The sequence below is a fragment of the Numenius arquata genome, chromosome 12 (genome assembly GCF_964106895.1).
Source record: "Numenius arquata chromosome 12, bNumArq3.hap1.1, whole genome shotgun sequence".
Lineage (NCBI taxonomy): Eukaryota > Metazoa > Chordata > Aves > Charadriiformes > Scolopacidae > Numenius > Numenius arquata.
In genome coordinates, this window is record NC_133587.1 from 14,402,351 (window position 1) to 14,413,629 (window position 11,279).

Sequence of the window (11,279 nt, forward strand, 5' to 3'; positions counted from 1 at the left end):
AGCCTGACTTTCCTAAGAATCCTAGAAATTAAAATTCAGTTGGTGCTCACAGCTTTGTGCCTCTGTGGCAAGAAAACTGTGCACTAAGGACTCACATGTCTGAGCAGCACATCTTGGTGTGCTTCTTTCTCCATGGTTTCATCCAGGCACAAGCAACATTGTCCAATAGGAAAGCCATCTGCAAGCTCATTTGGTCTTGGCTCAGCGCCACAGCCCATCTTGGTTTCCTTGGGAGGGGGCTTCCGTCAAGAAGAAATGTCCATGTCCCCATTCATAGGAAAGACCCAACACCCCCACCTGAGAGCACATGCTGTGAAGGTAAAGCTGAAAACAAAACCGTCCCAAACATCCATGACTCATGGCCAGCTTGTGCCTCATTTTTGCGCTCCTCACCCAGGAGGGAACTGGAAGCCAATGGGAGCCCTGGGAGCGAGGTCCTGCCCATGTGCAAAACTCTGCTTTTCTGATCTTTCAGCCATAGAAAAGTTTGGAAGGATATTTTTTTGGAAAGAGTTGCAGTACAGTTGCACACATGATGCCCCTTGCAGAGACCACCAAAAGCAAGATATTAAAAAATGAAACAACCTGACTATTCCTGGCCCTCTCCCTCCCTCCCTGTACCACCAGTTTGTACAGTAAAATAGAGGTTTTATTTCAAGAACTATGCATTTTTAATAGATTTTATTTACATAATTTTTCTGTCTAATAAGATGGGTTTTAAATGCATTAACTGCAACATAGTTCTCTCACACCTTTTGAGAAAAGAAACTACAATAAAGATTCTTGTCTCCTAATGTTCTGCGTTTCAGGCAAAAATTATACTAAAGATAGGAATGTTTAAAAAAAACGTAGTTCCACTGAACAAGAAAATCCAGTTAGAAAAAACTGTATTGGAAAACATCTATTTGCCCACAAAATAATGTAAAAATAATGAGTCCATATTCCTCTTTGATGTGTGTGGCACATGCTCCTTTAAGGAGAAATTCTGTATTTCAGAGATAGTGTGCATATCGTGGAATGAAACGGTTGTTATGGCAACAACTCTCAAAAGCAAGTACTTAACTGAGAAATGTGTTCCACATAGCCATAGAAAAATGAAAACATGAAAACAGAGACAGGAAGAATGGACAAACAGAAGCAGTATGAGACGGCAAAGCCATTTCTGATTTTCAAGCGCACAGAGAAGCAGCAACGAACTGGCTTTTGGGATTTTTTTTTTTTTTTTTAATTTAAAACCAAAGTTTAAAGTTACATCTCTTCCTGGATGGTTTAATATTTCTTTTATTTGATGATGGTGATCAAATAATTAAAAAGTGCTATATCATACCAGTCCACCCTTATTGCTGTGGACCAAAGGATGGGATGCAGTTGGGGCACAGGGGCTGCATTTCCAAGATCCCTGGAATGGCTGGACCCAGTCTCCCATTTCTCAGAGCCTGTGGGGCTGGGATCCCTGCCAGACAGGTCACCGGGGGCTGGTGTAACCACCTGGATTTAACCACCTCCACGTGGAATTGTTGGAAGGCTGAAGCCCAGACCCAGGGGCCAAGTGCAGTCCATGCAGCCCCTGGCCACCACCCCACAGAAGGTCACTCTAAAGCACTACGGAAGAAAGATGGAGAAGCACAAAAGCATTGACTGCCCTTGATATTGCTGGTGTCTTCTGCCATCGCATTCATATAGTGTGGAGACCGGACCACTTCCAAATGCCACAGAAAAAAACCCTCTGGTCTGTCTCTGCCTGGGAAAAAGGTAATTTCTGAGCCCAAATCTAGTCACAGGTTTAGCCCAGGGCAAGCAAGCGAGGCAGAAGATGTTGCGGCCAGACTCCATTTTATTTTGGTATCCATCTCAGCTTTTCCAGTATGGAAATGTGGAGTCCCTCAGCGCTGGCAATACCTTCTAACTTCATAATATCCCCCATTTCATAAGCACACACCTACTTTTTGCATGAAGACCCCAGGGCTGGTCCCTGAGCAGCTCCATTCAGCGCTCCTCTCTAGGTTGATAACTTTGTTTTGTACAGCCTTCCCTTTAACTGGATCCATACCCACTTTGTAACTCCTGTAACTCCTTCAGCAGAGATTCTTCCCAGAATCTCTATTGAAAGACTAATTTCCCATCAGGCTCCGTATGCAATATTTTGTTTAAAGCTAGATAGATTAGCTCCTCTGCTCCTCTCTGTTTTCCTATTAAAGTGATATTAAATTAGTCTAATGTGATCTACTTTTGATAAAACCTTCCTGATTTTTTCCCTCTCATTTTGTATTTGCCTCTACGTCCTCAGAGGTCCATGTCTCGGTAACATTTTCTAGGGCGAATGGAAGGGCCTGAAACCAGAAAGTGAAGCAGCACAGAAAAAAAAAAAAAGAAAGATTAAAAATACCCTCTGATATTTGAGATAACCCAAACTGATCTTCCCAATTTGTGGCCTGGGTGACTTTGCCCATGTTCTGGTGCTGCCCAGACTCAGCTGGGTTTGGGTCCGGTCTAGGAACGGACTCTTGCTTGAGCGGTGTTGGCTGTGGCCAGTTGCTGCCATGTATCCTGCCGTGACTCATCACACTGAAGCACACAGGGAGGAGAAGGGGTCATCACTCGTGGTTGTCATCTGGTGTTTAGTGACACCATGTGTACCCACGGCTGGTGGGAGCGCACTAGACCCATCTCCAGCAGGAAGAGCAGCAAAGACTAGGACAACTGGGGACAGCATCACCTGGCTCCAGCACTCCTACCCCTCACTGACCTCCTCAGACCAAGTTTCTGAAGGTGCTGGTGATCCTCAGGGCAGGGTACATCTCACACAAGCACTCTCAATGCTCATCTAAAAGCTCTCCTTTTCCTCTGAGCTATTTTGTTCTTCTCTCTGTGATCAGTGGGAGAGAGGAGGTGTCTCCAGAGCCTAAGACATCCTAAGATGGTGTCTAAACCATGAGGCTGACACCCCTCCAGAGCATCCATACTTCTCCATTGACTTTTGTGGAGGTCATTACTAACCCCAAACTTCGTTTGGGAGACAGATATAGACTGGCTGGATGAGGATTTATCCTGTGTTGTGTGTGATGAGCGAAGGGAAGGATTTCCCAATCTAACCCAGGTCTGCTGAATCCTCCTTTGCAAATAAGTCACTTGCGTGTCCCAAAGGCAAAGCAAGAATTTGTAAATGAAAACTTTTTTTCAAATAAATCTTTTGTAGGGTTTACAAACCTTCTGATCGGATTTGTAACTCCAGACACAGATTTGTATACTTGCTGCGAGATTTGAAGGATTTAAAAATCCATCTCTTGACTTGTGAAACAATCTAATATTTTAGAAACCAGGTAGCTAAACCTAAGACTAAAAGCACACAGCACTTGGGCCTGAAGGTTTAGTGACAGGATTTACACATTAGAACGGGGAGATAATGTAACTCAGGTGTATTAAATCCTGATTTATTAACAAACTCAGAAGTAATAGCTTTACAAATAACTCCCAAGACATTTAAAAGAGCTTAACCCTTAGCGTACTAGCATTTGTCAGACTGCCACCTCTGTGAATGCCAAGCAATATGTTTAAATATACCAGGGAAAATCAACTGCTCTGCAGACAAGTCCTCCAGCCCCTCTACCAGTGTTTCCTTCTTCCACAGGAGCCAGGAGTGACTCCTGAGGGCCTGGAAAGGGGATTCCCTGGGTGTTGCAAACACCCCTGGCATGTTTCTGGGCTGCTTTTTAGTCCCATTGTGCTGAGACACTCATCGTGGCTGCACATCTCTGCCTGCTCAGTGCAATGGGGCTCTGTCGCATCCCTCTCCCGATGCCACCAGTGCCACTGTGGCCTCTCTGCCTCTAGGGAGGCGATGGTTGGAGTCAGAAATCTCTCCCAGGTGGGCTGAGACTTGTGGGGAGAGGGCTGGGAGCCCCTGGGGACCAGGGCAAGCTGTCTCCATTATTGAGGTCTGCAAAGACTCTTTCTGGGGATGCATCTCTTTCTCCCTGCATCTTCTCTTTCTCATCTCCAGCAGTCACAGTTTTTTTCCAGTTACCTCCTATCTAGGCTATGTGGCTTTGAGCTCCTCAGGAGGTGGAGAGGGGGGACCTCCACTTTGGGATGATGAGGCAGGATTTAATCCAGCTGTTCAAGTGGTCTGTGTGCTCTCGTATCTTTAAATCTCCTGGGTTCTGTACTAACCAGTAGCTGGTCACAATCAACTCTGTAGTAATTTTACCTTTGACAAACCGTTTGACATCTGTTTGAAGATGAAGGTTTTCACTGCAGAACCAACTTTTCCCCATTCATGTTTATGCCAAATGCCCCAGCATAATAAAACAGCATTTCCAGGGCAGTTGTAATTTTTAGATAGAAAAACTACAATTACCTGGTGGAGTCTGACAGAGCTGCTAATTCCCCTTTCCTCTTTCCTCTGGTGCCCTATTAGCTTTTGTTTAGCATAATTGAGTTCTCATGGCTGCGGCATGCCCCAGCGAGCAGCATGTTTCGGGGTTGCCCTGGGCACTTGACAAGCTCCGTGGGTATCCAAACCCTTGTACGGGGAGAGAAGCCCAGGGTGTTTTCAGCTGGTGAAAGAACTCGGTGCTGTTTGTGTCCAAACTTGCTTGGAAACAAAATGACCATTCACAACAGCTTGTTCCACTAATGGTATAAAGTGCACTAGAAAATGATTGTGAAAATAATAGCTGCTTCTTAATGAGACAGCCAGGAGCAGCCAGCAAAGGCCGGAGCACCATGTGCAGGAGGAACTGGGATGGAAAAGGCACTTGACATCTCTTGTGGGTTCAGCTTGCACGAGCAATTAAACATTTTTAAAACTTAACTCTTATTCCCTTTGGTGAGCTTTTCTCTCTTCCTTCTATTTGGCTCTTCCAGAAACAGCTGCTCATTATTTTCAGAATGTTTTTCTATCCTACTTTGATCAGGACTGATTAGATGTAGCATGGGAGCACCCAGAAGCCAGCCACTGAGTAAATGTGGATGGAGCCCTCCCTCCTGCTGAGGGGTGTGTGTGCCACTGCTCCACCTGCAGCCACCACAACATCTCCGACAATCTCTCCTTGACCTTTCTATGTTTTTTTTACAAATATATTTAAGATTTGAAGTACATTAGGGATGAAATATCTGCTGCATTTCCCTTTATGTGTTTAGCTTTTACATTTTTCACTTTAGGCACTGAAAGGCATCAGGAAAGACTTTCAGTTTCTCTCCCAAGTTGTCTCAGGTTCGTGGTGGACCAAAGCCCTGATTCAATAAAGCAGTCAGTGACCAGCTGAACTTTAACCACATTCTTAAGCTCAACCTTATTCAAGAAAGCTCTTAAACATGAGCTAAAATCCCATGAGTTTTCAAGGATTTTCTAAATCTCAAGTGAGGGGGTGGGCTGCTCTTTTATCCTGCCAAAATGTTCAGTGAAGCTCTCACTGAAGGCCGGACTGGGGTTGGTGTCTCTCTGAGAGCATGTTTTTTGTGGTACTGGGCCAGGATGCAGTTCCCAAGGGCACCATGATGGCTGATGCCTTGCAGTGAGGGAGCAAAGAGTCTGCCCGTCCATCCATCCCTCCATCCATCCATCCATCCATCCCTCCCTCCCTCCCTCCCTCCTAGGCCATTCTGTGTTGATTCCTGACCTACACAGAATTGCGGACTGGCAGGGGTTGGAAGGGACCTCTGGAGATCATCTAGTCCAACCCCTTGCCAAAACAGGGTCACCCAGAGCAGGTTTGACAGGAATGTGTTCAGGAGGGTTTTGAATCCCTCCAGAGAAGGAGACTCCACCACCTCTCTGGGCAACCTGTTCCAGGGCTCTGCCATCCTCGCAGGAAAGAAGTTTTTCCTCATGTTCAGACAGAATTTCTTGTATTCCAGTTTGTGCCCATTGCTCCTTGTCCTGTCACCAGGCACCACTGAAAATACAGGCTTGAACACCATGGTTGCATGCGGTAAGCAGACCAATGGTTGCTCTAAACAAGGCAACAGCTAGGGAAGAAGAAGAGGTGATGATGGCACTTATTGATTTAACCCGGAGCAGCCGGGTCACCCGAAGAGCCCTTGGGTCACCTGTGCACACCCACCTCCATCAAGACCATCTCCCAGCAGAGACAGTACAAACCCTTGGACTTGCTCTGCTGGGCACTGCCTTTGCTTCCATCATCCTTCTCACGATTTAGGTGACCAGAAGAAGGGAAAGGGTTAAACCCAGAGTAATTAATATAAGAAGACTGTTCATTACTATAAGACGTCTGTGTATCATTAAATTTCATTTGAGCTTTAATTAGAGGAATTATTTTTTTTTCATATAAGTGTCTTTGTTGTGTCAATTAGTTGATTGACTATCATCTGGTTTCTGGGTTAGTGAAACCTGATCCGTTGTGAATGAATTTGTTTATCAGGGAAAAGGGACCAGGGGATGGGAAAAAAATTCAATTAAATGTCAATGCGTGGAGTGACAAGCAGCATTCGATAGGGCTTTTAGTTTAATTGCTTGTATTTCATTAAGAGATGTATTTATCAAGAGAATTCTTCATTTTCAAAAGATCTTCGTTGTCTTCATGTTCGCTTCTGGCTTTTTAGGTATTCTTGTAGTATTCAAATTACATAGAAAAATCTTTTTTTAATTAGAAATAGTACTTTATTGTGACATGTCCCGAGACTGTTACATCACTGACATGCTCTGACAGCCTTCCGATGACATCCACATGCAAATCGCAGGGGACAGGGCGTACCCCTGCATCCTTTGAATGGCTGTCACCAAAGATCTGCCACTCCCTTTGCTGTTCTGTGGTCCTCAACCACGTTGAAAATAGTGTGTTACTCGTGAAAGTTTGTGTGAGGAGGAAATCATTCAGCTCCCAGCCCTGAGAATATTTTGGAAGGTCTGTTTTGAATCTTTTAAAGGCTGTAAATCCCTTTGGGAGGGATGGTTTTCATTTGTGTTTTATTTGGATTCCAGCTCATCACTTGTGGTTGACAAATAAAAATGAAATAGCCTTTGGTAGGGGGCTGGCAGGCATCCTTATAATACAGCGTTTGGCCTGAGCTGGTGTAGTTATATAGAGGCATCGCCTGGAGTATAAACACTCACACTGGGACAAAGTGCTAAGAGCACTGAAGTTTATTTTCATAACTTTCTGTTTATTTCTAATGCAGCCTAAAAACTGTGAGCAGATAAGCATGCAGCTGGGCTGGTTTGAGAGATGGCAACAGGATTCCAACAAGGCTTCCAAAATGTTAAATGAATGATTATTTTCCTGCATGTTTGGGGAAATGGCAGGAGCGGGGAACCCTTGCAGGCAGAGTGTGGTGATGGGAGCTCACCCCCAGCATGCTGCCAAAGGAGGAGCAGTGGGATGATGGGACAAGGATGCCATGTTAGTGTAGGACCTCCAGCAACACTTCTCCAAGGGCCAGATGTCAGAGCCTGGCTTCACTCTTGTAGAGCACTGGGCACTGGGACGCATCGGCCAGCAGCTTTTGTGAAAAGGAATATTTTTTGGCCTGGATGTAGGAAAACACCTGGTCAAGCGATCAGTCTATTGGGTATGGAGGAGAAGTGGAGCAAAGTGACACCAAGTGACACCAAGCCCTGCCCCCCACCCATGCAGCAAACCCTGTTGGGTATCACTTTGGTAAGGTGATCAAGCTCCACCTCAAAAATAATTTCATTCCTTTCCCTGAGGAGATTTGCTTTTCAGATACTGAGGCTTGGGAGCAGGTAGTGTCTCTTCATGGATTTGCTCAGTGCCCAGCAGAAATCCTGGCAGGGTCTGTATGATAAGTAGCTCTAATGAGCACTAATTACATCCAGCACATGGGTGATCAAGCTCTTTTCTGAAACACATCAGCACAGTTCAGCATTTTCTGCCGTGTCTGTATTCGGTGCCCCCATTTGCTTGGAAAGTGCGGCCAGGACAGGGTCTGTTCTCAGAAACTCATTATTTCTCTCATTCTGTGATGAGAATTCACTTTCAAAGGGTTCAGATAAGATGTTGGGAGGCAACGCATGAAGCAACTGGCAATTATATCCTCCCTGAATATTTTGTCTGCAATGCTACACCAGCATCACGACAACGACTGGGACCCTTGGGCTTTTACATGAGCGAAACAGAACGGAGAAACACTCCAGGTTGCTCTCTCTGGGGCAAACTGTCACTTCACAAATGTACTTGGAGAGACCCAAGGTTTGGGCAGAGCAGAGCTGACATGGGTGAAGAGTCCGGAGTCTACCTGAACCTACCGAAGAAGGAAAAATAAAAATCAGAGCAGACTTTCCAAGGAGGCTTTGTAGAAGCAGAAGAGGAAGAAAAAGGAGCTGTACAGAGGGAGGCAATACTGTGTGATGTTTGGGAATTACTGTGAAGAATTCTGCTCTTCCAACATTGGGCAAGAGCTCTAGAAAAGCAACAGGAGTGTGCTGTGAACATCAGTCACCTGCATCAGATACTCCTCCGTGCTTCCAGCTGGGGTGGGCTTGGCAAACGTGGCTTCATTTTGAAGGCTGGAGGCAGCTCAGGGTCCTTAGGCCTGGCTCTGCTCAGCATCTCCTCCCCTATGTGGTAGGAGGAGGCATGCAGGGCTCATCTTCCACATCTGTCCATGTGTAGTGGTGGTTGCACAACCATATTGTGTGGCCGTGCAGCCCAGGAAAACCCCTAAGGCCTTTCTCTGCTGGCTTTTTGGAGCACGTGGTCCTGCAAGCTGTTTCCCCATCAGCAGCTGGATGTTCAGAGTCGGAGACCACAGGTTTTGATCCCTGGCTGGGCAAGCCATGGTCCTTTTAGATCTGTGTGTCTTCATGGATGTCCAGACATGGACAGACACTGTGAGTTTGGCCAGGGGAAACAGAAGAGTTTGTTCTCATTTGTTCGTTACTGCAAACTGAGTTTTCATCAAACAAAAAAAATAAAAAAAAGAAAGAGAGAAAAATCTTGTGTAAAATGTCCTAACTGAGAAACAAATACACACCTATTCACCCTCCTTGGAGCAAGACCTGCCTGGACGTTGTCATACTGTGTCCCTAGGAGAGGTCCTGGTCTGGGCAGGTGTCTCTGCACTGTCACCCCCAGGCACCAGAACAGCCTCTTTCCCCTTTCCTTGGCAGCATCAGCCAAGCTCGTGGGGTTCATGCGCAGAGTTTTTAGCTATCACTTTTTCCTGATAACTAAAAATATTCTATTAGGAGAAGAAATGTTTTCCAGTCCTGCCGTCTCAGTGTCCCCAGTGAGCTGCTGGTTGTGTGCAGGAGATGGAGCATTAATATTGCTCTGGAAATCCCCGACCTGGTGGAGAGCCTGATGGTGACCATGCAAGCTGACAGCCCCGTGGCTTTGAACCAGGACCTCTGGCCTGTTAGACAGACATCATTACCCTGGGGAGTGTCTCCACTTAATCAGCGTTTCCGGCTGCTCCATCAGTCTTGGCTGTCATGACAATTCAGAGGTGTGAAAAGGTTCCTGGTAAACCATTCAGACCTGCCTCACCCCATCAGTTTTGGGGTTTCCCTGGTCAAGGGGAAGGAGGGACCATGTCCTACGTGTCCCCTATTAGACAACCTCATCCTGTTCTTTGCTCCACCGAAGCTCCTCTGCCGCAGAGCCCCCTGAGCTATCTCCTGAGGTCCTGGTGGTGGGCCCATGGTAGAGAGGTGCCATGGGAGGCCAGTTCAGCGTGCCCAGCAGCTCCAGCCCCTCAGCCACGAGTGTTTTGTTTTCATCCCTAAGTGGCTGCAGAAGTGTGTGCCTATCAGTAAATCTCCATCATCCCAACTGCTGCGTATTTCCTCAGATAAGGGCACTGTGTAATGGCAATTATGTTTTCATTTGTTGTGAGAAAACTTAATACGCAGAATGGCAGAAATGTTATTCATCTTCTGTTAATTATGAGCTACTTACTGTAGGGAATCATGCAAAAACAACAAAAAAAAAAGTGTTATCAAATGAAATAGAGGGGAAGCAGCGTGTGCATTTGCCTTTATGACGGGTGGAATTAGCTCTTACAACGCTCGGCCACTAATTATCATTAATAATGCTGCATGGCCCCATGTGTGACCTTGCCTTCAGCTCTGCAGCAACATCCCTGAGGCGATGGGTGCGAGGGCAGATGTTTGGGGCTGCAATCCAGGGGTGCTTCATGGAGCAATACTCCCATGGGACTGGGCTTGCATGGACTCTTCTTGTCCCACCATGAGCTCTGGAGTGGAGCTGCAGGAGGGTCCCAGCAGAGCCCCAGCTGGATCAAAGACTCAGACCATTGCCTTTATTACATCACTGTGTTTCATAGAATCATGGAATGGTTTGAGTTGGAAGGGATGTTTAAGATTATCTAGCTCATCATCACAGAAGTTCCTCTGCTGCAGGAGCCCCTCCAAACTGTGGGGTGCCCCAGGCAAGAGAAGGATGGGGTCATGGTGGGGTTGGCTGTTGGTAGGTGAGCCCAGGAGCAGGACTATCTGTCCCTGCAGGTCCAGGGCTGGGCAGGTGGCAGAGACAGCTGTGGTCCCACATGGTCTAGCGGTCAGGATTCCTGGTTTTCACCCAGGCAGCCCGGGTTCGACTCCCGGTGTGGGAAACCAGTTGTATTTCATCTTCTGCCTGTTTTGGAGCTCCCCAGGACAAAAAAGATGCTGGTCTGTTGGAGCGGATCCAGTGCAGGCTGCCAAGGTGGTCAGGGCTGGACCATGGGACAGACAAAGGGAAGCTGAGATGGAGCTCAGTCTGTGTCTGTTCAGACCAGAGAGAAGGCGAAGATAGAAAATTTCATTGCTGCCTGATAAGCAGGTGCATGGAAGGTGGGACCATGTTCTTCCCAGAGGCACCCAGTGGGAGGATGAGAGGCACCAGCTGGAGCAAGGGAAGTTCTCCTAAGATGTGAAGAATAACTTTATCACCACATGGTGGTGAAACACTGGAACTGGGGATCCAGAAAACCGTGGGGTCTCTGTTCTTGGAGATATTCAGAACTTGACTGAACAAAACTGGACCTCGTGGAACATGTAGGTTGGACTAGAAACCTTCAGAACACACTTCTGACCCATAATGTTCATTCTTGGAAGGTGTTAGGATGGTTTTAATTTCCCCAGGGACAGGATAGTTGGTGGTTCCTCATCCTAGTTGAGTTGCCTGAGCTCTCTTCACCTCTTTGGTGACCCAGGGGTTGGCTCCATTGCAATGCTGGGCTACATTAGAAGCCAGTGAGACACAAAATCTGCCGCATAGGAAGTGAGAATTACAGAAAAACATTTATTTGAGATGGCAAGGAACAGACTATCAAGCAGGCAAGGCTGGGACGCT

General features: G+C 46.6%; 1 non-coding gene across 1 annotated transcript; it reads left to right on the plus strand.

Annotated features, from left to right (window-relative positions):
* The first annotated feature begins 10,485 nt into the window (after window positions 1–10,485).
* TRNAE-UUC (transfer RNA glutamic acid (anticodon UUC)) lies at window positions 10,486–10,557 on the plus strand. Its single transcript has one exon. It is a non-coding gene; the product is annotated as a tRNA-Glu (tRNA).
* Window positions 10,558–11,279: the final 722 nt, after the last annotated feature.